The sequence below is a fragment of the Chinchilla lanigera genome, unplaced genomic scaffold, assembly GCF_000276665.1.
Source record: "Chinchilla lanigera isolate Chin_1 unplaced genomic scaffold, ChiLan1.0 scaffold00015, whole genome shotgun sequence".
In the NCBI taxonomy this organism is placed as follows: domain Eukaryota; kingdom Metazoa; phylum Chordata; class Mammalia; order Rodentia; family Chinchillidae; genus Chinchilla; species Chinchilla lanigera.
This window is the reverse complement of record NW_004955416.1, coordinates 28,605,291-28,632,172: the sequence shown is the minus strand read 5'-3', so window position 1 is coordinate 28,632,172 and position 26,882 is coordinate 28,605,291. Positions and strand designations below refer to the sequence as shown.

The following is a 26,882-nucleotide window of genomic DNA, read 5'->3' as shown; positions in this document are numbered from 1 at the left end:
AGGCTGCAGGGGCTGTGGAATTGCACTACCAGCTGGAGTGCAACTTCTGTGGTAAAGCAGGCTCTCCGGCAGCTCAGGAAACAGCCGTGCTAACTGTAGATATGGAGCAACTGTTCATTTCTGAGGATCATGTGAGGGTGGGGTCACCCCAATAAACCCAGGTGGTATGGAACAGCATCCCTGGCCATAGGATAGGGTACCTGTCAGTGGCTGAGGGCTGCTCATGTGACTTCGTAGAACCTCAGGGGATCTGTCCAGATGCTTCCTCAGGGTTGGGGGAGCAAGAATCTGTTTCTCAGGGGCTCAACTGACTGAGCTTCTGTGAATGAGTTGCTTAAATGCTTCTTGGGGCCATAGGATGGACATTGCTGTCTGCTTGCTTTCCAGAGGTATGGTGAGCTGAGCCACTCAGGAAAGTCCATGCTGCTGCTTCTGGTTCATGAGTGGGTGGAGCCACTCGTCTACTTCTCTGGGTCCCTGAGGCTGGAACTGTGCAGGGTTGGCTGCCCAGATGCAGTCTGGTGCTGAAGTTCAGAGGGAAGGCCATCTGGCTGCTCCTCCAGGCAAGAGAGAGTAGATGAGGCCAACTGGCTGCTTCCCAAGGCCTCAGTGGACCACGTTGCTTAGGTCTGTGATCTAGCTATTTTCAGAGACCAGTGGTGCCTTGGCATGACCATCTCACTGCATTCTGGAGGCAGAAAATGGATGGGCAGGACCATCTTGAGGCTTCTGGGGCAGTAGGAGGGCAGATAGGGATCCCTAACTCTTTTTGGGGGTCTTCTGCAGGCCCCGCCACTCAGGGTAGGCTGCTACTGTGCTTCCTGGGGCTGTGGGAGGCTGGCAGGAGCCTACTAGCTGGGCCCTACTGGCTTGGTCAGCACATCTGTTCAGGGCAGCTGCCTAGGTGCTGCACTGGATCCCTGGTGGATGGCATTCCAAGATGGCTTCCTGCAGGAAGAGGGGAGGGCACAACCTGGACTGAGCTGTGCCTTAGGGGTGGCACATCAGTGTGTGCCTAACACATGCTTCTGGTGTCTGTGGCATAAATGAATATGGCCAGGGACCTCCTGGCTACCCTCTCCCACCCCAGCAAAGTCCCTGTGGTGCAGGGTTAACCTGAAGAGATTGGATGGTAGGTATTGTATGCTTAGTTCTCTTCTTTATAACGCCATCATGTATCCCCATGTATGAAAACAAGCCCAATTTCGTAAGTCATTAAATACATGCAAAGCAAAACAAAACGAGGTATCACCTCACACCAGTTACAATGACCGTCATCAAAAAGATAAGAGACAAATAAGAGACTGTCTTGAAAACGGAACTTGCTGTTTAGCTCTTCACACTTCCTGCCAGAACAAACTGCGAATTATGTTCATAAGAAAGGGGGAGAACATGCTGGGTAAGCAGCTTACAGTCTCTGCCGTAGAGGATCTTAATCATTTATTCATATTACCCGTTTAAAAAACAAGTGTCGTTTCATCCGCACTTTTTGTTTCTCCTCACAGTTCATAGGTAAATTATTGAAATTTATTTAGACTCCAGCCTTCATACTGTACAGTCTGCGCAATAGTCCTGTGTCCCTACCCTGACTCAAATGAGTTTTATTTGATTTCCTTTTATCTGTAAATATTCTGACACCATCTGTTGTTTTCTGCATTTGACCGAGAGCCATGTCTGTTATCATTAGACTAATCAAGAGGTGGGAAGGGACGGGGTCAGGCATGGGTTAGTGGCACAAATCGCTTGGTAAATAAAACACCATTATAACATTGGCTCTCTGCACAATGAAATATCCACCGCAAGATTTCAACAAGATTCTGTTACATTAAGCAGTAGCTATGTGAAGCTCAGAGTGTGCATCAAATTGTCAGATTGATGCCGTGACTCATATGAGCTATTAAGTTTAAAAAAGACAATATGAAAGGCAGTTCAAGAAACATTTATTATGCGTTCCTTCTTAGGCTACTTCTTTACAAACGCTAAGTTCCTCCTAGAAAATACCCGGATGGTGAAATACAAGTGCCCAAAGATAATAATTGGTTTATTTAATCATCCTTTCCATTCAACCAGTAATTCTCAACATACACTATTTTCCAGGCATTGTGCTGCTTGCCAGAGATACTGTAAAAGATGGAATTTCAAAAGTTTAGACACATCAGGGTTAGAGATATATTGAAAGGCTATAATGAACAGCAGGAAACTTAGATGAGGGATCTGAAATCAGCTTCCATAGCCCAATAATCCCAGAAAGCCTGGCAGATAATTCATAGCGGAAACTAAGCTTAGCTATTTGATAATTCCCTTTTAGCCACACAAAATTAAATTAGAAATTCCAAGAAGACTCAGGCATAGGTTATTAATATAGATTTTTATATATACAAATTAGACAATCTAGTTGAATAAACAAAAGAAATAGAGTCTCTCACATGAAATAAGGTGTAAAATTCCACTTCTCCGGAAAAGGTAGAAAAGAGGATGTAATTTACAGTTACATGGCTCAAAATTCCAATAGAATATTTTAAGCTTTAACACAGGAATTTACATAAAAACCACAGAAAACAAAATTTAAAACCAAGCAAGCATTCATTACTTAAGGATATAATTTAAATTAACTACAACAGAAAGTCATAAATTTGGCAACTGCTGGTGCCAGGGCAGTGAAAGGGTGCCCGTAAGAAGATACACAACCCAGAGCCACTGAGGTCCTCTCCCCGAGGGGTCTCCATGGTGTTTTGTTTTGTGATTATATCAGTGCCCTATGCTTTTGACCTTGTAATATCAGTTGGTTGACATTCCCTTTAGTCGGATGAATCATTTATAATCTCTGGAAAGTGTAAAAACTCACAGTACTGTTATGTAACTTGTGTTTAAATATAACCATTATGATTTCCTGTACATCTCTGTTAATTTTTTAAAGGATGTTTAAAGGGTTTTTAAATTTTTTATTTACAAAATTTATAATATTGATTTATAGATTGAGTACTTTAAATGCTTAGGAAGATTTTCATTTCGTAGACTTCTAAATTTCCCTTAATGTATTTGATGTTTGAAAGGGTCAATCACATTAAAATCATACTGTGAAACAGCCAAAGGAACTTGATTGGTTAAATGCATAAATGATGGTTAACAGTATATGTATGAATTAACTGAAAAGGAATATATGAAAAGCATTATTTGATTTTGATTAAAATTATAAAAGTTTTACATACAATAAGGGCTATTAGTTAAGCTTATACCTTTAAGATAGATAAGAGTTTTTACATTTATAGCTGTCATAATAATACAGATAAAAATAAGTAATTATAAAGATTTTCTCTGTGCACAAAAGCCTTACTAGGATAGTCAAAGCCGGAAGAGAAGCGCCAAGTTCAAAGCAGGGTTCTGTAGTCACGAGGGTGTCAGAAAAACAAAGATCTGAATTTTAAAACTTATATGTTGACAAATTATAGCTCTACATATTTATGGTATATTATGTGGCACAAAGTGATGCTATAATGTTTTTGTACAATGCCAAACTAAGTCAGAACCCATCCATCACCCCAAGCATTTAATAGGTTTTGTGATGACATTTGAAACCCTCTCTCCCAGTGACACTGGAAGATACGATACTCAGCTCTTAGCTATATTGACCATGCTTTGCAGCAGATCTCAGAAAAGAAGAAAAATCAAATAAATATCTTTAACTGGGGCTTAATATTCTATTCTCTGCTTCTCTGAATTCAATTGTTTTAGATTCCATGCTGTATTTCTGTATTTGGCTTAGTACACATAACACTATCTGCTGTTCTCTTATTTATTATTGTAAATCTACTAGAAAAGACATAGAAAATCCAGATGATATTGGTCTGGGATAAGGTTAATTTCTAAAATATACAGGGAACTCAAAGAATAAGCTGAAGGAAAACAAATAATCTGATTAGAAATGATCGTGGACCTGAGTAGACATTTCCCTGAGGAAGACCTTTGAATTAAAAATGTTGATGTCACTAATTGTTAGGAAGATGTGAATTGAAACCACAATGGCTGCTAGAGTGGCTGTTATAAGGAAGATATCAACCCAAGCAAAACAATCAGAGAGTCTCCAAAGAGTACTGATATTATTTGGGACTAGCAGAGTGTTGCAGTGAGAATACACATGCCATAACAACCGAGTTTATTCAGAGAGGTTGAGAAGGGGAAATTTTTAAAGACAAAAACAAGGATTGCCAGGGATATAGCTCACTGGGAGAGGACTTGCCTAACAAGCACAAAGCTTTGGGTTTAATCTCCAGGATTGCAAAAACAAAAGCAAGAACAAAAAACAAAGAGAAGGATTCCAGCAGATGTTTTGAAACAATAAATCTTTGGCCGCAGTGATTAATGACAAGAGAAAGGGCCAGGCATGGTGACACATGACTATAGTCCAGCACTCAGAGCCTGAGGTAGGAAAATTGCCACAAGTTCAAGGCCAACCTGAACTACTCAGGAAGACTCTGTCTCAAAAAAAGACAAAAAATAACAAGAGAGGCGTTACTTCGAAGTTGAAGAAACAGTTGTTGGGCAGGGCATGAAGAAGCAGTTTTTATACGAGGCTGTGATAGTCTCTGTGCCAGCTGTGGTTCTGGCTGTCTGTTTTGATAATGTACACCAAGCATCATACATAAGAACCCTTGCTTAATAATCTACTGGCTTGATTGACTTTTATTGAGGGGGTGGTTAGGACTGACACAAGCAACTTCATTTTGATTCTAATAGTTTCACATTACTTTCACAAAGATGAAGGAATAACAAATGCCAGTGAGCATGTAGAGAAAGGGAAACTTTCATACGTTTTGGTGTGAATATAAATTAGTATAGTTGTAGGAAACTGTATGGACGTTATCAAAAAGCAAAAAAAAAAAAACAAACAAAATTGAAGAAGCCAAGCATGGCAGTCAGTGCATACTTGTAATCCCAGCACTCCGGAGTCTGAGGCAGGAGGATCACCATGAGTTTGAAGCCAGCCTGGGCTACATAGTGAATTACAGGTCAGTCTGAACTACATAGCGAGATCCTGTCTCAAGAAAAACACAACAAAACAAAGAACAGAACTACCCTATGATCCATTAATTTCATTTCTAGGTATTTAACCAAAATATTTGAAATCCACATGTTGAAAGGATGTCTGCACACCCAAGCAGGGTGAGGGAATAGGGAGTTAGTATTTAATAGGTAGATAGTTTCAGTGTGGGCTGGTAAAAAAAAGAATTATGCAGATTGGTACAGACACCTAATGGCTGCAAAATATCATGAATGTACTTAATTGTACACCTAGAAATATAATACTGAAAATTTAAGAACATAAAAGTGCAAACCAGTTTGCATTATGTACATCTTACCATGAATTTGATTAAAGAAAGACTGAAATAGCCAGGTATGGTGGTGCACGCCTATAATCCCAGCACTTGGGATGCTGAGGCAGGAGGATCACTGTGAGTTCAAGGCCAGCCTGGGCTACAAAGAGAGTTCAAGGCCAACCTGAACTGCATAGTGAAACCCTGTCTTAAAAAGACCAAAGTGAATAAACCAAACATCAGATCTCAGAGAAAAATAATTGTGGAGATAATATCTTTAAAAATTCTTAGAAAAATGAGGATATTGCATTCACAACAAGAAGATTGGGTGTAATGGGAAAAGATCAACTAGAGGGCAAGAAATACCTTCTGCTGGTTCCAGTGTGATCACCAAATAAAAAGTTCAGTGGGTGGATTGAAGATTCATGGCTAAGACCAAGACGAATAAGAAACTTATTGAGATGTAGAAAAAGGAAAATATGACCAGGCATGGTGGACCATGCCTATAATCCCAGCACTTGGGAAGCTGAAGCAGGAGGATTGGCATGAGTTTGAAGCCAATCTGGGCCACATAGTGAGTTCAAGTTAAAAGATGGAAGATTGGATCCAGGACATTAAAAGTCTATTCACTAAGATTTCTAAAAGCAGAGAGCAAGCTGGGTGTGGTGGTGCATGCCTGTAATCCTAGAACTCAGGAGGCTGAGGGAAGAGGCTGTGAGTTCGAGGCCAGCCTGGGTTACATAAGCAATTTCAAGGCTAGCCTGCACTATATAGCAAGAACCTGTCTCAAAAAAAAAAAAAAAAAAAAAAAAAGGAAATGAAAAAATAAAGAAATAAAAAGTGAATAATAGTTTTCTGTGACAGAATTTTCAGGAAAAGCCCTAAACCAGCTGTGGTCAAAACAAAATCATTCCAGATATGCAAAGACTTGGAAAGTTGACCACCAACTGCAAAGGCAAACAGAAGCCTGAAATGACACCCAGGATTTGCAGGCAGATTTATTTAATGTCAGAGAGGCACTGACAGAGAATCAATTGCCCCTCAAAATGTCAGGTCTTGAAGCCCCAAGGAGGGATGTTTTTTGGGGGTTGAAAGGGGAAATACAGAGGAAGAATACTTGGCTGTCTTTGATTGGTTCTTACAATATACTTCATAGGGACCAGCCATTTCTAAGAGACAGGAGCACCTGGAATTTGTAACAGGACCTGTTATCTGGGCAACTGACAGGCTGGCTGGGGGTACATTTTGTACTACACAGCAAGCCCATGTAAGATGCGATTTGAGGCAGGGAAAACGGAATTCAAGAAAGAAGGGGTTGCTAACTATGCCGTAAATGAAGCAAGAAAAGCTAAAAAGAAATCAGAGAGAATCCATTGAGCTTTGGTTTCTGCTGCACTGTTTATTGGTAAAAGTTTGGAGACAGAATTTCATCTCTTTTTCTTTAGGTATAAGCACACCATCTATTTCTGCAATAATCAGTAACTGGTATAGTTTGTATAGGTATGTCCCCACAGGCGCACATGTTAAAGGTTGAATCCTCAGCCTGTGTCTTAGTGACTTTTCTCATTACTGAAACAAAATACCCAACACCTAAAGTTAAAGGAGGAAAGGTTTATTTGGCTCGCAGTTTGTAGAGGTTTCAGTTTGTAATTCGCTGGCTTCAAGGCAAGGTGGCATGGCAGAGGGACGTCACAGGATGTGGCAGAAGACAAGAAGCAGCAGCAGCAAGCAACTGCAACAGCCCTCTTTCTGTCCCTTATATTCCATCCAAGCTAACCAACCTGAGGGTGGGCAGCATTCACATCCAGAATGGGCACCCTTAATCCTAACATCACACACTTAATCCTGGCATCATACACTTAATCCCAGTATCACACACCCTAGATCCGGCCACCTCTGAAAAAACCCCACCTATAACCACATGAGGCTCTAGGGCGGTCATCTAGATACAAGCCATAACAGCCTGTGACACAGTTGGGAACTGTTGGAACTCTTAGGAGGAAGGCCCTAGTGGGAGGAAGTTGGGTCATTGGGAGGGTTGTCCTTGGAGAGAATATTGGGACCCCAGCATCTTCCAGTTTCTTTCTGCTTCCCAGTGGACATGAAGCAAAGAAACCTCTGCTGCACACTCCCCATGACATGTTCTGCTTTACCACAGGCCCAAGCATGGACCTCTAAAGCTAAGCCACATAAGCCTTTCTTCCTTATAAGTTGTTTATCTCAGGTATTTTGTCATAGTAACAGAACTGGTAACAGTAATAAAGCTGTAAATACTGTTCTATTATGTTTGATGTTAACTAATTAATCTTTAGATTTAATTAGACCAGTACAACAGAATGAAAATATAATACTGAAAGAACATTAAAATAGCAACCAATAGTTAGGGCTATGGAACAAAGTAAAAATATAATATACACAAATAATTTGAGAACAGTATCATAACAATAAAACCAAGTGGAAGCATTCAGGAGGGGAAGTGGGAGGTAGCTGGTTGCAGCAATATCCTCCTCTTTCATTTTGTCAAGGTTGACAAAATCTAAGTACAGAAATATACGGAATTTACTTCAGTGCTTTTCACCACTGCAGGTTACAACCCATCAATAGATTATGAAATTAGTGCAGTGGTCCTAACGAGCATTAAAAATAAAATAAACCAGAATTGCAAATATTAGAATGCCTCATACTTTTTAAAAATCTGTATTGCTTCCTGATACCCTTGTTTCAGCAAGGGGTGTGTGTTCTGCGATGCTGTATATATACTTCTTCCTCTCAGAAGTGGAAACTAATTTCTTTCCACTTAGGTGTTGACTGAATTTAATAACTTGCTGTGTGAGAGAAAATGAAGTAATTAATACCTTCTGAGGTGGAGTTGGGATTGGTGAGAGGATTGCACACAAACCTGCCAGTGGTTAAAACGCTGCATGTTCCAGTAGCCATGGATGAACAGCTGAAGTCAGCATCCACCACCTCCATCTCCCAGCAGAGAGTGCTTTTATTAAGTAGAAGCACAAAGGCTTTGCAGGTTCGGATTTCCACCCCGTCTGTGAAATGCCTATAGTAACAACTATGGTACTGCAGAAACGCCTAAGAAACTTCTCCTGAATTTGCCTTACGGGACACTATTAAGGGTGCCCTGATTCAGTATCCCAGATTTACAATTCCTTATTTCCCCCAAAATGCTGTTTCCTTTGACCACCATGTCAATCTTTTTTTGGGGGGGGGTGTGGTTAACACTTTAACTCTTCTCATCATAAGAATAAAGCAAAGGTGGTGGTGCACAACTTCGGGGCCTAGGCCAAAAAAGGGACTGTGGTTTCTTTCTTGCATGGCCTCCTGGATCACCCTGAAGGAAGCCACTTGTCATATCTTGAAGACCCACACTTGTCACAGTGAAGAGACCTGTGTGGTGACGATCATGATTATGATGACAAAAATAATACACTTTCATTTCACTTCTTCTGAGACTATCCCTTCACTATCTAGTCTATATACTTTGCTGAAAATATCAAAGGTCTTATATTTTTTGCTTATTTCTTTAATTAGCACCTTGCCACATGTTATCTGCATTTTGATTATATGCTATTGATACAAGCAGTAAACACCAGGAGGGATGTGAATTTGGGCTCTGTGCATCCTATTGGCGCCCCAACTGCACTTGAAATAGATGCTCCCTAATTGTGTATCTCCAAGGTATTTCTTTCTCTTCCTCCTCTTCCTCCTCCTCCTTCTCCTTCCTTTCCTCCTTCTCCTCCTTTTTTTGTAAAAATCATGATTTACAAGTATCACTCAAAAGAAAAGTATCGTACCAGGTAGGAAAGGTTGTTATGCTTGAAATCTCAAACGTGTACCCCATATACAAGGAGTAAGCTTACATTCTTCACATAAGTGGTTTGATCCGATTGTAGTGTGCAGTACATGCTAGCATGCATATGCCATAATGCTAGCTGTTCTTCTATACCATATAATAGGATTTTCCTATGTTTCTTTGGTTTTCTCTCTGAGCATGATGACTGTATCAGGATGGAAGCTTTGCTGTGTATTGAACCCAGGACCTCATACATGCTAGACAAATGCTTTATCACTGGGCTATATGCTCAGCCATCCACAGAGGCTACTTTCAGTCTCTTGGAAATACAGTGAACTACATCTGTTTTTGAAGACTGGCGACGATTCTTAGTTTTTCTTCTCTTTTAGAGTCAGAATTTATCAGATTTGTACAGGAAGACATTATTGATTGTGTAAAATTTCTATTGCTCTATAAGAAAGGAGCCCACTGCACGCTGAAAGTTATATAAAAACATTGATAGACTATCCTATTGTATGTTGAATTCTTATAAATGGGGATTATTAGAGGAATAGCTTGTTAGTCCAAAAGTGCACTCAATTTTCAGAAATTCATCTTTGTACTTCCTATTCACTTACTTATTGAAGACACATATTTGACTACATATAAATTCTCACTGAAAATTTGCACTGGTGTTTTGTTGACTGCTGTTTCACCTTACATATTTTGTTACTTAGAAAAAAATTTTTAAACATCACTTTTAAGTGCTGAGCCATTGGTTCACTTAGAAAATTACTGTTATTGTATGTTACACCATAATAATTTTTAAAATATGTAAAATGGTTTTTAAATATCATATCCTGGGGCTGGCGATTTAGCTCAGTGGCACAGTGCCTGCCTGGCAAGCGCAAGGTCGTGAGTTTGATTCCTGATACCGGAAAAAAAACAACAAAAAAAAACAAAATAAATATCATATACTATGTTAGTTGAGATGAATTGAATATTGAGACAAATTATCTACTGATGAAATAATAAAATCTATATTCATTAGGAAGATTGACCTGTAGTTCTCTTTTTTGGTTGGGTCTTTCTCTGGTTTTGGTATCAGAGTAATACTTGCCTCCAGGAATGAGTTAGGCAGAATTGCTTCACATTTAATTTAATTAAAGAGGTTAAGGCGTATCGGCATTAAATCTTCTAAATTTCGTGTAGAATCCAGCTGTGAATCCATCAGGACCTGGGCCTTTCTTTGTTGGTAAGTCTTTTTTTTAAGGAAATAAAAAGAAATACAAGAAGGATACAAAATATCAAAGCAAAATGGTGGGAAATTAATAATGGTTATTATATTGCATATTGTTATCTTCAAATTAATTGGTAAGTTTTAAATTATGTTTTCAATTTCACTAATTTATATTAGTTATAATTATTATATTCAGACTTTGTATATCTTCTTGATTCAGCTTTGGTAATTCATACATTTCTAGGAATCTGTCCACTTAAGAAGCTGAAAGAGTAAATAAGACCTGAAAGGTACAATAGATATTGTGAAAGGGAAAGAAACTGCTCAAATGGAAAGAACAACTGGGATGAGGGGAAGGCGAAAAGACGGAAGGGGAAATATATATATACACATACACAATAGCTAAGATAATTGTACTACTAATTTCTATTAGTTCATTAAAAAGAACAGTTAGTGTTTATATTATTTGATCAGTTTTGCATGCCTATATCTGGTAATCTGAGCAACTACTTTGAAGATAACAATATGCAATATAATAACCGTTGTTAATTTCCTATAATCTTGTTGAAATTCTGTATTGTTTTTATTGTTCTTTTTCTCTTTAAAAAAAGAAGTAATGAAGTCTAAATAAGGGATACTTGTTTCTGGATTTTAATGATCAAAAAAGTGATCTTGGGGTGCCTGTAGATTCCAGGAAGGGGGAAAAAATCAAAAGCCCTATAGCATGACAATGAGAACCTGTCATTTTTTTTTGAAGAACAGGGACAGAGCTTTGCTGATAAAAGAAACATACCTTCATCAAGTAGTTTGAGTAAAGTTTGCAAGTTTGGGCCTGGGTGCTACATTAAGTTATAGACATTTTTGGCCTGCACAATATTTTAGAATTGCATATGAAAATCTGACAACTTTTAAACAGAAATCATTTCCTCTTATGAACAACTGGAGCTAGGTGGAAGTTGCCCTTCTTAGATGGGACCTGCTCTTTCATAGTTGGTATCACTGTCTGTTTTTAAACACTTGGCTTGTTTTCTGCCCTCATGTTTACCTATGTAGTTTTGTGAGCATTTGAGTTCGAGGCTCTTGACAGTGCTCTTCTGAAGGGAGCAAAATGGATCCTCTCAGAAAGAGGCCAGACACCTAGGCTCTTGATGGGAAGATGGAAAAGAAAGCTGAAGATCAGAATCCACATTCATTTCCCCCAAAATAGACCATTATCTCACTAGGGGTCAGCAATCCTTTCCCACCCTCTAAGATTAAGACTCACAGGACTAAAACTACTAGGACTGAAGATAAGACTATGACTATAGATTATCAATTAAGGTTAATGATGTCATCCACCCCTTGCTATGTGCCCTGCATGTCTATTGGATCAATGTTAGGTAAGCGGGTATACTTGTAATCTTATTGGTTGATAATAGTTTTTTTTATAAGCAATGGGTTTTGTTTTTTTATTGGTACATTTTAGATAATACGTAATGATAATGTGCATCATAGGGAGTTGTACCTCTGCATGATGTATCTTGATTCTTCTTTTATTTCTCCCACTCCCCTCCCCTCCCTTCAACCCCTCTTCCCGTCTGTCTTGATTACTTTTCTCTCATTGCTGAGACAAAATACCCAATGCCCAAAATTAAGGGAGAAAAAGTTTTTTAGCTCACAGTTTGTAGAGCTTTCAGTCCGTAATTGGCTGGCTCCAAGGTAGGGTGGCAGGGCAGAGGGGCAACAGTTCATGGCAGCATGGCAGCAGAGACGGCAAATTCAACAAATTCAAGCAAGCCTCTTTCCCTTCCTTGTATTGTATGCAGGCTATCTGCCCTAGGGCGGGTGTAGTACTCAAACTGCCAATCCCAGCACTAAACAATGAACCATTCACAAACTCTAGATTCAGCTGCCTCCAAAAAACCCACCCCCACTTGACTGCATGAGGCTTTAGGGGGACATCCAGACAAAAACATAACACCCTCCTTATTTATAAAAACTTTGTTTCTACTTTTCCTCTTCGGTTCTCTTTTTTTCTTGTCCCTTTCTTCCTTCCCCACTCTCCCTTCTCTTGTTGCCCTTCTCATTTGGATATTTTTGCTACTTCACAGTATTGATTTTACATTTTCCTCTTTATTTAGATTTTTGGTTTCTCACACTGGAAAAATAATGCATTATTTAAACATGCCTGTCTGATTTATTACACTTAAGAGTATGGTCTCAAGGTATATCCATTTACCTAGAAATGTCTCTGATATAGGGGAAATGCTAGATGTCAAATACTCTGAGTTTGTGTTCCCTGGTGTAGAAGAATGAATTCTAAGGAACAATGGAGGTTAGAAGTAGGAAAATTTATTGGAGAAAAGGAATGGGGAATAGGACTAGTTCCTGAGAGACAGGAGGGGTCCTAAATGAGCCTACTTCTCAAATAAAGGTTTATAGAGCAAAATTGTGAAAAGATACAATGTGGGTTAAAATTATGGTCAGCCAATAAGATTGCAAATATAGTCACGTAGGTAATATTGATCTAATTGTAACAAGGGCGTATGGGTGGCATCATTAACCTTGGTAGTAAGCTTTAGTCTTGGCCTCTAATCTTAGCAGTTTTAGTGTTAGCTCAAGTCTTAGTAGGTGGGAGAGGATGGCCCACCCCTAATGAGAATATGGGAAATCTCAAAAGGGTGATACCAATAATCTCAAGACTGTTCATTCCTTAGGAAAGTATGTAAAACTAGCCATTGTGACTTTAATCTTCAGATGCACCTCCAGCCACAGTCCTGATGGATTCTCATCTTTTCCACTGACTCCCTCAAGGGCCTACCTCTTTAATTTAGTGAGGATGAGAAGTTGTTGCCTGTTTGGCCTAGCCCAATATTGAACTATAGTATTGTTTGTGATACTTAGGCGATCTCAGTCTTGGAATAGCAGGAAGAACGATGATTAGAACAATTACGTGACCTTGACTAAAGTAGTACAGTCAGCAATAACAATAGCATCAAACATAAGCTAGAGGCCTCTTGGGTAGTCAGTAGTGACTGTTCATCTATAGGCTCAAGCCACACCTCCCACTACAATGAGCCAGGGCTCATGGAGCAAGTGCCACTTGTCATGTCCTTCTTCTGTGTTATGGTCTCTCTCATTACTCTCCCCATGGACTTCATTCCTCACTTCAAATCTTTACTGGGTCGTGGAGACCTATTTCCCTCCTGCTTCTCTTCCTCATGTTGCTCTATTCCAGTATCTGGACACAAAATATTGGAGAGGTTGTTTCTCAGCTGTTCACCACTCTGACATCTTCCTTGAAGTCCTGGTTGATTATAGTGTGACCCGCATTGTACCCACCTTGTGACTTTGCCCTATAGAACATTCTCAAACAGATAACTTTGGTGGCAACCCACTGAGGACCCCTTCTGTCTCCCTAGAGCTATTCGTATTCCCCAGTAAACGTTTTCTACTCTTAACCTCCTCTGTCCTTTGGAATTCATTCTTCAATTTCAGGGGATAAAAACTCAGCAGATCTGACATTTAACAGTTTGGAGGTTATATCTCTCCTATATCATTAGAAATAGATGGAATACCTAGTTGAATTATGAGTAATTTTTTTTTCTTGTGCTGGAGATTGAACTTAGGTGCTCTGTATTGAGCTACATTCTCGGGCTTTTTATTACTTTGTATTTTGAGACAGGATCTCACTAAATCACTAAGTTGTCCAGGTTGGGCTTGAAAATACAATTCCTCCTGCCTCATCTTCCTAGATTGCTGAGACTATAGGCATGTGCCTCTGTGTTTAGCTAAGCTTGATTTTTAAAAAATTTTCCAATTTCAGAAATATGCTAATACTGTCCACATTTCAGCAGCGTATATACTAAAAATATACTAATACTATTTCTACATGTGTGACTGCTATGAAATGATATTTCATGGTGGTTTTACCTTGCATTTTCCTGATTATTAGAACTGAGTCTTGCCTGTCTTCTCTTTTGTGAGTTGCCTATTTGTTACAGTTGAATGGGCCAATAATAGTCCAGGTTCTTGTGCATGATGAGGAAAGAGCTGCCAGGTGTACATCCAGTAGTAAGTAGTAAGTAGCTACATTTATTGAGCATCACAGGGCAGGTAGCAACAGCAACACAGAAGGGGAAAAAAAGAAGATAACTCAGCCTTTCAGAATTTAAAGGCCAGACATCTCTCTTTTGGGTGCCTCACACTCAGTCTGTCATGGTGATCTCCTAGGTGTCTAGTATGTTATGTTTTAATCTCTTAGGATATTCCTGCTTAGAATATCCTGCTTAGAAGCAGGAATACCTGTAGGGTACTGTTTACAGTTAAACTGTGGAAAGAGAATGACTCTCAGCTCCTTTGTTTCTGACTGCTCTGTATTTGTCTCTTTTGATAATTTATCTATTTCTTGTTGGTAAACAAGTAATCTAAAATAGCCCTTTGAATATTAGATTGATACAAATTTACTTTCTTGCTGTTCAATCTGTTCTCATTTCTTGGTGTGTCTTGTGATCAGCAGAAATTTTATATTTTTTAGACTTCAATTTATTAATTTGTGCTTAGTTTTTGAAATACCAAGAATTATTCTGGCAATTTTTCAACAGTTTTGCCTGTACAGAACAAAGCACTTTATATGTGCATATAAATATTTCAAAACTCTAAATATGTCTAAATTATACAGCTGTAACTAGCTTTAAATACTATAATTAAAATTGTATAATTAAAATATATATGCAGCCAGTGGTTTAAAAAAAGTATCACTCCTCTTTGGTATTTACTCAGTTCTTCAGCTAATAAAATCGATGGCGGGAGCAAGGCAATTATCTGGTGCTGGTGGGCGAGGACCTTGGTGAAGCTCAGCCTCCTGTTCTATCCTATTTTTGTCCCTATGGCAGATATTTATCTCAATTTTAGATACTATTTTCTTCATAGTCAGAATCTAAAATGATTAAAATAGTACTAAATTTCATGTGGCATGAAACTTCAGACTCTCAGCACCTTGTGTTTCTTAGTGATTTCTGCTCTAATGTCCAGGGTTACCATGTAAACTCTTATCTGAACAGCTTTTATTTAATACTACTATAAAGTAACGGAAAGGGGAAAGATAGGGTCCTGATTATGCATAACCACGGCCACATGGTTCTCATCAGTGGAGAAAGAAGTTTCTCTGTGGCCTTTTTTGCCTAACAGACCAGATTGGAAGAGTTTGAGACTCCAGTTTGCCAGGGCCTTTGGACATTAAATGGAGCCCAATAGCTGAATTCTCTAAAGTAATGGACAGGGATCTGGAGGTACAGGATAGGGAATAAAGAGAGATAAACAGTTTGACTGGAGCCTGGAACCTGAGCTGGCCCATGTGATCAATGGCAGTAGCACTGAAGTGACTCTTCCATTTCTTGGAGCTAAGATAATCGATTCCATCAAGTCTGGCCCAAATTCCAGACCTGGAGAATTGTGAACTATAAAATGGATAATGATTTATGTCATCATTTCTTATCTTTCTTAGTGATTTCTACTCTAATGCTCAGTGTTACCACGTAACTCTTACCCAAACAGTTCTTTTTTGAAAATGTTGCACCAGGCCTAGAGCACCTTCCACCCGGCCTTCCAGAACATGATTGACAGCGTGATTGGTAGAGTGCTGAGTCACATCAGCTGTATCTCCCGTGCATGTCCTTTCTCCTAATCCACTCTTTACAATTGGATGTGTGAGTTGCAGTCCATATGCATGGACCTTTAATAAGCTCCAAATGAAGAAAGGTGATTGTAGGTCATGCCAGCAGGTCTAATATGCATGTGTCCTGGTTTGGAATTTTGGAAATTTCCAGGGGTCTTTGTCATTCTTATTTCTACTTCTAAGTAGTGGACCTTAGGACAGAGGTCAGAAGGGTTGTCCCTGGACAGTTCCCAGGTCCAAGTGAGTGGAGGAGAGTGGTCCTATAGTCCCTATTTGTTCTATCTATATTAGAAGTAATTTCCCTGACCCATGATTTAAAAAATAAAGTTATTATTTATTAATTGATTTATTATAGTGGAGATTGAACCCAGAGTCTTCTCCATGAACTACATTTCCAGTCCTTTAAATTTTTTTATATTTTAAGACAAGGTCTCTTGACTCTGCCCCTTGAATTGTCTCTACTTTTCATTACAAGTAACTCTCAATCTGTTTGTTGCCCATAAAAAATTGGAGGCCCAGAGAACTGTGAAAGTTGTCTCTGTTCCTTTTATTTGGAGCTCGTGGTGCTTCAGCAAGTATAAATTCTTTAAAATGTTACAAGTTCTCTATGAATTCTATTGAAGGTCATACTGCGGCCAAAAGACTACATCTATAATTCTAAGATGGTCTTCTCTTTACTTTGGGTCACATGTGCTGCTTTGGGTCACAAGCTGGTTTGGGAAAATGTCCCCAAGATTCTTAGAAGTCCAGTTGTCTAGTTGAGAAAGTGTTCTTGGTGCCAGTTTAATCTTGTAGAGGTTTAAACAAGGAATTTAACAGTGAAACGTATTTTAATCATTACCCTGATATTGAGAACATCATATTGAGAATATCTTGTTGGCCAGAGATGATGTCCTGGACTCTATATTTTGTCTTATCCAGCCTAAAAAGGAAACAATTCCATCTTTTCTTTTTTTTTTTTGAGACAGAGTCTCACTATGTAGCTCAGGTTGGCATGAAACTCACAGCAGTCCTCCTGCCTCAGCCTCCCAAGTGCTGGGATCACAGTCATGCTCCACCACACTGAGCAACAGTTCCTTCCTTAGTTTACCTCTGTCTTCCTGAACTTTATCAGTGCAGCTAAGAGAAACTAATCATGCTTTCAATATGTTGCCTGGAAGTCTTCTTTTGCAGATAAGAAAGTTAGTCAAATTTTCTGTGATTTTGTAAATGACAGTGTGATAAAAAATTTTTCCTGCTATGTAATACAGGTCATATTTTTTGAACTTCAATAGCAATTATATCAGTGCTACCCAGGTGTCCCAACAGTGTCTTCACTATTGCTCCAGCCTCTGCTGCCACTCAGTAGCAGTGAAAGATGCATGTTTTAGGTTCTGGCTATGGCAGCATCCCACATCTAATCTAAATTTCTGTTCAATTTTCTATCACTGTGTAATAAACTAGCCCAGAATTTTTATTTTATTTTATTTTATTTTATTTTATTTTATTTTATTTTATTTTTGAGATAGAGTCTCACCATGTAGTTCAACCTGGCCTTGGACTCACTATGTAGCCCAGGCTGACCTCAAACTAGAGGCAATCCTCCTGCCTCAGCCTCCTAAGTGCTAGGATTACAGGCATGCATCACTGTGCCCAGCTAGCCCAGAATTTATGATTTAAATCATTATCCATTATATTGTTCACAATTCTCTGGGTCTGAAATTTAGGCCAGGCTTGATAGGAATTGCTTATATCTTAGCTCCAGGAAGTGGACGAGTCACCTGGTGTCTTAGTCACTTCCCACTTCCTGGGACAAAACACCCAGTATCCACAATTTAAAGGAGGAGAGCTTTATTTTGGCTCACAGTTTTAGGAGTCTGTCCTCGCATGGTCACCTGGCTCCAGGGCAGGAATGGTGCAGTGAAAGGGCCTGGTACAGAAAAGCTGTCCACATGTCAGCCAGAAAGCAGAGAAGAGGGAGGCACTGGGGAGGGAGCTGCACCATCCAGGTCAGGCTCACAGTGACCCCCCCTCATTTGACCAGGCTGCTCCTCCCAATAACACATTGAGCTTCACTCATGAATTAATCCACTGATCAACACAACGCCCTCTGTTATCCAACTGTCTTCCAACAGCCCACCGCTGAGTGCGTGAGAATTTGATGGCACATTCCAGACCCAAACCACAGCAATCTACCGCTAGCCCCCCAAAGACTCAGGAACATCTCTTTATGCTAAATGTGTTCAGTCCATCTCTAAATGCTGCTGCAGTCTTCACAGTTCCAGTATTGTTCAAAGGTCTCTCTGAGACCCCAGGCAGATCCAAACCACAGCACCCGGTACAGTTAAACCTGAGAGGTCCAGAGCATCTGCCAGTTGGAAGCTGGCTGTCAGCTTCAGCAATGAGTCCTCCTCTGGATGGCCTCTGATCATCCAGGCCTTCTCTTATCCCGTGTGCCCTCTCCAGCATAATATGCTGAATGTTTTACATGGCAAATGGTTTCCAAAAGGGCAGAAACAAACTAGCAGGCTTATTAAGACCTTCACCCAGAAGTCGCATTGTTATTTCTGCTACCAGTCAAAGACAGTCCTGGGGCCAGTCCACACTTAAGGAAAGGGTAGTAATAGCTGGGAGATTGGTGTGAATACTTTTAGAAACAACATATCTCGCAGGTAGAAGCAAAAATAAATGAACCCAAGTACTCTCTGATGCCATTGCTATTTCATAGTCCAGCAGTAACCCTGATGTTCAAGCTTTACGGCCTTAGCTTCCTGGCTATGTAAGCTGAGTGAAGTCAGAGGGAAGTTAAGGAAACAGCTAGATGAGACAAGACTGTTGCTGTAATACTCTGATCTTTAATGGTTTGGTCTTTGAGCATTCTGGGAGACAAACCACCTCAGAAGGAGACCTGTTCCATTATCGAGCAGCTCTGAAGTCTCGAAATATCTTCAGTGTGTGATGCTGAATACTCCCTTTCTGTGACTCCTCCTCTGGTCAGACGTCTACTCTCAGCTGCTTCTGAAAGGAAATCTCCTCCCCTGTGAATATAGTATTAGTGAATAACCTTCTTGACCAAAGGCACAACACCTTCCAACTTTTTCCTTATGTACCATGTAAATTCATGATTTCCAAAATTATGAACATAATTCACAGTGTGAATTTTGCCCAGTATAGCATGTTTGGCTGGGGATTTAGCTCAGCTGCACAGCGCCTGCCTGGCAAGCGCGAGGTTGTGAGTTCAATTCCCGGTACTGAAAAAAAAAAGAAAAAGAAAAAAAGAAAGCGCATTTAAGAAGAAAGGAAAGTAGGGAATAGATTATTGAAAATTTTCAACTATCTCATGATCATAGTTTAGATCTCAGATATCCCTCAAAGGTCCACGTGCTGCAGGCATGATCTCTAGCCCATGTCACTATTGGAAGGTGATGGAGCCATAAGTCAAAATTAACCTTTGCCCCTCATAAATGGATTTTCTCAGGCATTTTGTCACAGTAATGGAAAGCTTACTAACACACCGGCAGTGCAAATAAATAGTTTAAGCATCTTTAATATTTATCTGGCTTAACCTTGTTTTATCTGATGGAAATCTAGGGCTTTGAATTTATCTAGTTCAAATTTTTTCATAACTTAGTCATTGTTTACCAAAATAGTTGTCTAACTGTAGTGTCCTCTATAGTTAGTATTCACTGGATAGTGGAAGTGGAGACAGTAATTTAAAGATTCTAAGAAAAACTGAAGACAAAGCTTACTAGTTTAAGTGATAAAAAGTGCCCAGATACAACAAAATAATTTTTTTGATAATTCATGTGATAAAATGAAAAAGAGGGAGTAAGCCTGTGTAACTAATTGGTTGAAGAACCAGTTCTCCTGGTGAGTGGTGTTTACATAAGAAGATGCCTGTGATCCAAAATTAGGGTGAAACTTTTACTGGTTGGGGAAAGTGGCTATAAAAAGATAAGAATAGTGAAAAGCTATGACCAATAAAAAATGAGAATTTAATCATAGCCTAATCAACCTACAACAAGGGGCGATGAGCAGGCTTAATCATGTCTTATGCTATTAACACAATAACCCTCAATTTTCCTGACTGCAATTTTTGAGTGCCAATGTTTTGGTCTTTTGCTTCCAAATTCTAGCCTCCTAAGAGAGCCAGAAAGCTTTATGTATATATGTGTGTTTAATTTTTATAAATAGAAATATATCTGAGGGTACGTGAAAGGAACTAAGTGTTTATTTCACAAAAGAGTTAAGAACTTTAGAAATATTGTTGCATAATGTTTTTTAAAACATTAAATTAAATGGGATGTTGCTTTGAATTTATGAAAAGTAACACATATAATTAATTACTTTCCTCTTCTCTTTGTATTGTACTTGCTTAGATTTTTCAGGCTTAGTAAAAAGGCTACATATAGGAGAAAACAATGTGCATGTGTAATAATAAAGAAATAATGTGTGTTATTAGTGAGGTAAAAATAGTTCTTTGCCTATATTTAGTTTGAAGACAGTTTCAAGTATTTATCTACAATAGCCCAGCCCACATATAGTGTGATAAGATCTTCAGAATTAGATAAACCAAATTTGTCCTGGTTGAACACAACAACGTAAAAAATGCTTAATTTTCTTAAATATATAACAGAAGATAGATGGTTGGAACTGCAGAAATCTTTTTCAAAATTACTTCTGAAACAGGACCGTGGTGATGGTGGTGTAATTCTGTGAATGTATGAAATGCTTCTGATCTGCACATTTAAAATGCTGTAAGTGGTAGTTTTGTGTATGTGTTATATACATTTTGCCACAACTTTAAAAAAGGAATAATTCACTTAAATATGCATGACAATCTACTTTGCCAAAAACACAAAGTCTGTGGCTAGAAGAAAAAAAGGATAAACCCACTTTGAATTTTCTGGGATTTCTTTGTGTGTGTGCGCGCGCGCGTGCACGCGCGCATTCTGCAAATTGTTCATGAACTTCTAGACAGATGTGAGTTCGGTCAGCAGAACCAACACAGTGATGTTCACTTGGGCTGAGGCAGACTTGTGTGCAAGGAGTCTTTGGACATCTTGTTCTGAGTTTGCTGTTCAGCCAGCTGCAGAGAGGAGTGGGCAGGTTCAAGAGCTACTGATGTTCACATTGTCTAGCAGGGTCAGCTGATCGTGAATGGGAGCAGCACAAGCAACCCTTTATGCTGGCTACAGCCCTGCTAGCAGCACTGGGGCATAATCCCTTTATTTTTCCCTTAGAACATTTGTGGTGTTTGGGCTTTTTGGAGTTTGTTGCCAGAGATGATGGGAAATGTGGGCGGATGGTTGTTGCCTATAAGATTTTCTTTAGTCTAGAAAAATGTCCTGGTTACAAATAACACCAGCAAATAGGAAAGGTAGAAAATACTTGGCAGTATAGAGCCTGAAACAGTGCTTCCAGTAATTAGCCTGAGCTCTGAGCACTAGGGCACAACTCCCGGCCTTGACTGTCATCAAGTAAGGAATAATTGATGGTAATTGTTAAGATCACTTGATGTTCTTGCTTTTTTTGCAATTACAAGACAGCCCAATTGTTGTTGGAACCCAGGTTGGGTAGGAACATGATGGTTCTTTGGCAGACAAGTTTCTGCTTTCACCATAATGGAAAGGTACAATTTGGGGAGTCTCTAAGGTGGGGGATAGGGATCCAAAACATTTGTGCCACCAAGTGGGGAAAAGTCTAGCTGTCTGATGTTGTCAAGAGATTGTCAGGTTGTTTTCTAAAGCACTGCATCTCAAACTTTAACATTCATGGGGATTAACTAGGAGTTTTGTTCAAATATACTTTATGATTTGGTAAGCTTTGTATTTCTGTCAAGTTTTCAGGTAACACTGATTCTCCTGATCTGAAGAGCACACTTCAAACAGCAAGATCAGGAGAACAGAGGGTTAACAAGCGGAAAACTGGCATCATTGCCACTGGATCTAGTATTTCTACTAACTCAGGGTTTAAAAATGAAGCTTTTGTTCTAAAGAAACACAACAATTCTAGTTCAGTGAATTACTATCATATTGCTCATCCATACTTCTTAGTGAGCGCTTATTCCCAACTGAAGGAGACACCACCTCTAATGGGGCATTCAGAAATGTGGAAAGTGTTATTGATTGTATGATTACTGGGAAATTCTACGGCTGTTTGGTGCCCAGAGCCCCAGAATACTAAATGTCTAGCAATGTGTGAGAAGCTAATCAAAGAAAAACTGTGCCACCAAAATGCCAAGAGTGCTCCCATTAAGATATCTGAGCCACAGCAGCAGAGAAAATCCTGTACCTGTAACTGAAACCTCATCCAATTAGTTCTTCAAACACCTTTTTGTGTATATAGTCATTCCTTGGTATCAGCATGGGAATGGTGCCAGGACCTCCCACAGATATTACAATCCACAGGTGCTCATCTTCTGTATATAAGATGCCGTAGTATTTGCATGGAAGCAATACACACATCTCCCTGTGTACACTGAACCATCTTCAGATAACTTACACTGCCTAATGCAATATAAATGCAATGCAAATACTTGTCATATGTATTGTTTAGAGAATAATGGCAAGAATAAAGTTAGTACTGTTTGGAGCAGATACAATTCCTTTCAAATGTTTTTGATCAGTGGCTGTTTGAATCTTTGGATATAGTATCCCCACACATGCAAGACCAACTGTGTAGTCTGGAACAACAGACCCCACCTACGTGTATTGGCTTCTCCTTTTAGAATTCTGATTGCCCTTGGAATTTTCCAGCGGAAAGAGTGGCCCTGCTACTTTGTGTACTCCATGGGGTACCATAGTGTGGCTAATTTCCTCAACAGGACATGAGCTCAACAGGAAAGACTTCAGGAAGCCCTACAGAGTTGGACTCATCAAAATTCTGAATAAAAAATGAGACAGGGGAACCCCCAGGGTCCCCTTGAGATGACACTCTTAAATGTTGTGTATACGCACCTCCATCTCAAAGGAACTGTAACCAGCATGCCCAGTTGTCAAGACTCTCATCTCTAAGGTTTCCAAGTCTGCCAAACATCCACCACATTCTTTTTCACAAAAGGAAGAATTCTACAGCCCGGATTTCCTGGCCATTATGTCAGACTCTCATCTCTCATCCCAGGAGATAGTGTCAAACAATGAACATACTAGAAATTCTTGTAGAAATTGTGTGAATTGAGATTTTTTTTTAAAAAGATACAGATATGAGGACAAAGTAAGAGGAAAGTGAGTCAGGACAGTGTTAGAGAAGAACAGCACAATAAAGAGATTTTTGAAGGTAAGGAAAACCCAAGTCTACCTGGTGTGGAGGAAAAGAGACTACCTTAACTATTGTTGAGAAACTAGTGTGTAAAAGAAGAGAGAGTGATTTTGTGACAGATATCCTCAATACAGTGTAAAGAAAACAAGCACCTGCCCAGCAAGTGCCAGGTCCTGAGTTCAATTCCTGGTACAAAAAAAACAAAGAACTATATAAAAAAAAACATTGTTTAGCTTCTTGAGCTTCTATATTATGAGGTGTGATGGACAAATATAGTGAATGTTTAAATTTAAAAATGTTATTGTAGGGGCTAGGGATATAGCTCAGCAGCACAGCACCTGCCTGGCAAGCATGAGGTTGTGAGTTCAATTCCTGGTACCCAAAAAAAAAAGTTATTGTAGTAAAAGACACTTTGCCATTAATCACCTTCAACACACTCCATTTGCTTCAAACACATTTATGCCATTATTGCTGCCACTTTTAAAAGCAGTTTCAGGAATCTCTTTCATGAGCATCTTTGGCTGCACTGTCGTGGCTGCCCCAATGTCCTGAACCAATCCAAAATATTAATGTATCATAGTCTGGAGCAAATTCTCTTACACTGGTTTAGTCTCGGGAGCTGCAAGGAGGATAGAACACGTCTCCAGCAACCCTGGAGAGCAGCTTCACCATGCTAAGACCCCTTGTCCTCCTCATCACACTGCAGAGCCCTGTAGGAGATGATTTGTCACTGATCATAGTGTCTCGCTACACTCCAACACCACTGAGAACAAAGAAGTTACTTTAAGAAAAAATGGTTACAATAACATGTATAGCCAGTTTTCTGTTGCTGGGATAAAATACTTGGCACCCACAACTTAAAGAAGAGAGATTTATTTTGGCTCACGGCCTCAGTAGTTTCAGTCCATGGTCAGCAGGCTACAAGGCAGGAATATCATGGCAGCAGGGCGGTAGTGGGAGTCTGCCAAGAAGAGAGAGTGAGAGAAGGAAGAGCCAGGGTCAAGAATGCACCATGCCAGGTCATGCCCCAGTGACCACCTCCTCTGACCAGGACCCATCTCCTGACAGCACATTCAGCTACACACTCATCAGTGGGCTTATGAGTACAGCACCCCGGAAACCATTCACCTTGCAAAAGCCGCACCTCTGAACACGTGAGACTTCCAGGAGACACTTCAGATTTAAACCATATCCCCTATAAAATCACATGTACACATGGAAATGGCATCTCTAAGAAAGTTGAGTGGTTTTTAACATGGGCTTTCTAGAAAGCTGGACAACACTCAGGGGCTGCTGGTTACAGCGACATTTTCTTCCCCCGAGTGAGAACCGACAGTGCTGATGTCAAGAATGGTTCAACCTAGGAGCTATTTGGATATTTATAAATGCCTCTTACCTTGCTTTGACACTTGCTCCTGTTAAGTTCTGTACCTCAGGCACACAAATCGGGCCCACTGCTGGTGTGCATGCACGCATGTGTGCACATACTTCCTGTCAACCTGTACCTACCTGCCACGATGCTGTCAACCTGTAACTACCTTCCATGATACTACACTTGGATGTACAAAGAACATGTTTTTTCTTATTTTGTTCGTGTAATTTCTTGCGTTCTGCAAGTACTTCTTACTGTTAGTAACAAAACAAACAAACCAACAAACCCTGACTAAAATGCCCCATCCCATTTGAACTTGAGAGGCATGAAATACTTCACACAATCGTTGGGCACTGCTCGCCCCCTAGGCTTTGTGCTGCATGGATGTTCAGTGGCCAGTCTGTGGGTCTCAGTGGTGCCCTTGGCTGCCTGAGTGCTGGCAAACGTCCTGCATGCTTCTCAGCTGAGGCCTGGGCTGGTGATTCATGCTGCAACTTGGCAGGTTCAGAAACTGTTCTTTTGGGAAGTGGTACCTGACAGGCCCAGATTCTCCCCCAGCTTATCCGCTGATAACACTTTAAGTGCTTGTAGCATCCTGCGCACAAGTCCTTCAGACCCCGCTTCAGCCTAATGTCTCGCTACTTTCAGGCACTGCCTGTCTCAGGGATCCACCTCACCAGATTCTGCTTGTTGTTCTTTTAACCACCATGCTGCAGACTGGATGAGGTAGGCTTTTCTTTACATTTCCTCTATGATATCCTCCTCCTACCACAGTGAGGAAAGACCAAGACTCAGCAGAGAGAAGTGAAAGGACTTTATCTCCTCTCTGGGAGACTGGTCAAGGTGATTCCAATGGCAGCTGAAAGCATCCATTGAATCCACTAAGCTTAAATTTCAAGCCTAAAATCTTGCTCCACAAGGTACATACCTGATCTGGGCTCCATGCCCAGACTCTAAGTTGAGAATCTGAAATGGCATGTGGTTTGAGGATAAAATGGGTTAGTTTTATATTTGTTAAATACTGTCTGCTATCTTATAGAGTCTCAAAAACACAAAACAAGGTGATAAGTAATTATATTATATTATTCAGTACATACAATTAGATCAAGGAAACCACTGTAAGAATAGGTTTTCTCTATTACAAAATTGGAGACGGATCATATTGTTAATGTTGGCTGTATGTTTGACTTTTATGCCTGAATGGCAAGAAATCTGCCTGTTACTTCTCCGTGCATTTGTGTTTGCGGTTGTGCTCCTGTCCTCTTTTCAACTTCACACAACTGATTTGTGTTGACTCTCAAAACACAGAATGAGTGCTTGAATGTCAGGGCATGTGACTTGCATTCGAGGACATATTATAACTTCCAGAGCACTGACTCAGCAGTCTAATGGTTTAGCCTTCATACTCCTGACAGCTGTTTATTTCTTTCAGTGTAATTTCAGAGAAAAATATCCAGAAGGGATTCACTGCCCTAGATCTATCAGAAAGCATATGTAAGATATTCTGTATTTTATAGCACAAAAAATCTAACATTAAACAATCACACCATAAAATTTATAATTTCAGTAAGAATTTATCTTAAATCAGGCAAAAAAGGTATGTAAAGTACACAACAGATATTTTCTAGAGATATATTGAGAAGATGCATGGAAACAGTAGAGGGAGAGACAGTCTTCTTAGTATTATTTTAAGGCAATCAGAGAATAATAGAATTCGACAGACCCTTTCAGGTCCATCCTATCCAAATGCTGCTTTCTGCTTCTAGAAAGGGAGCTGATTGACAGGCTTCCAGCAGATGAGTGGGGCTGCTCAAAGATGAGGAAGCTTCAAGGATCAGAGTTGGTGACGCACAAAGGAGCCCAGAATAACAGGTATGAACCCTTCATGCTCAATCTGAAGCCAGGAACCTGGGCAACAGGCCCAGTTGGAACCAAGAAGGTCATCTAAGCAAAAGCAGTCCCTAGAGAAGACCGGCACAGTCTGGCTTCCAGGAGCTGGTGGCTCCAGAAGGCAAGAGAGAAAACAGACAGCAGCTTGTGTGTACCTGCTGACTCTGATTGGTCTCCTGATGCCAGCTTTGCCTCCCTGAGTGCTTCAGATTTAAAGAACTACTCAGAAAATAACTAAAACAAAATTAGTAAAAAATGAACAAGAGAATTAAATGATAACATTAGAAATTATCTACTTATTGGGCTGGGGATTATAGTTCAGTGGCACAAATACCTGCATGGCAAGCACAAGGTCCTGAGTTTGATTCCCAGTACAAAAAAAAAAAAAA

General features: G+C 39.8%; 1 long non-coding RNA gene across 2 annotated transcripts in view; it reads left to right on the top strand.

Annotated features, from left to right (window-relative positions):
- LOC102014561 overlaps positions 1-26,882 on the top strand; it is a 45,231-nt gene that overhangs the window by 10,172 nt on the left and 8,177 nt on the right. Inside the window, exons 1-2 of one of the 2 annotated variants that reach the window (XR_260435.2) lie at positions 22,568-23,249; positions 26,370-26,475. This is a non-coding gene — a long non-coding RNA (uncharacterized LOC102014561). Of the gene's footprint in view, positions 1-22,567; positions 23,250-26,369; positions 26,476-26,882 lie in introns of those variants that run through there. The other variant, XR_001233341.1, reaches the window with a different exon arrangement.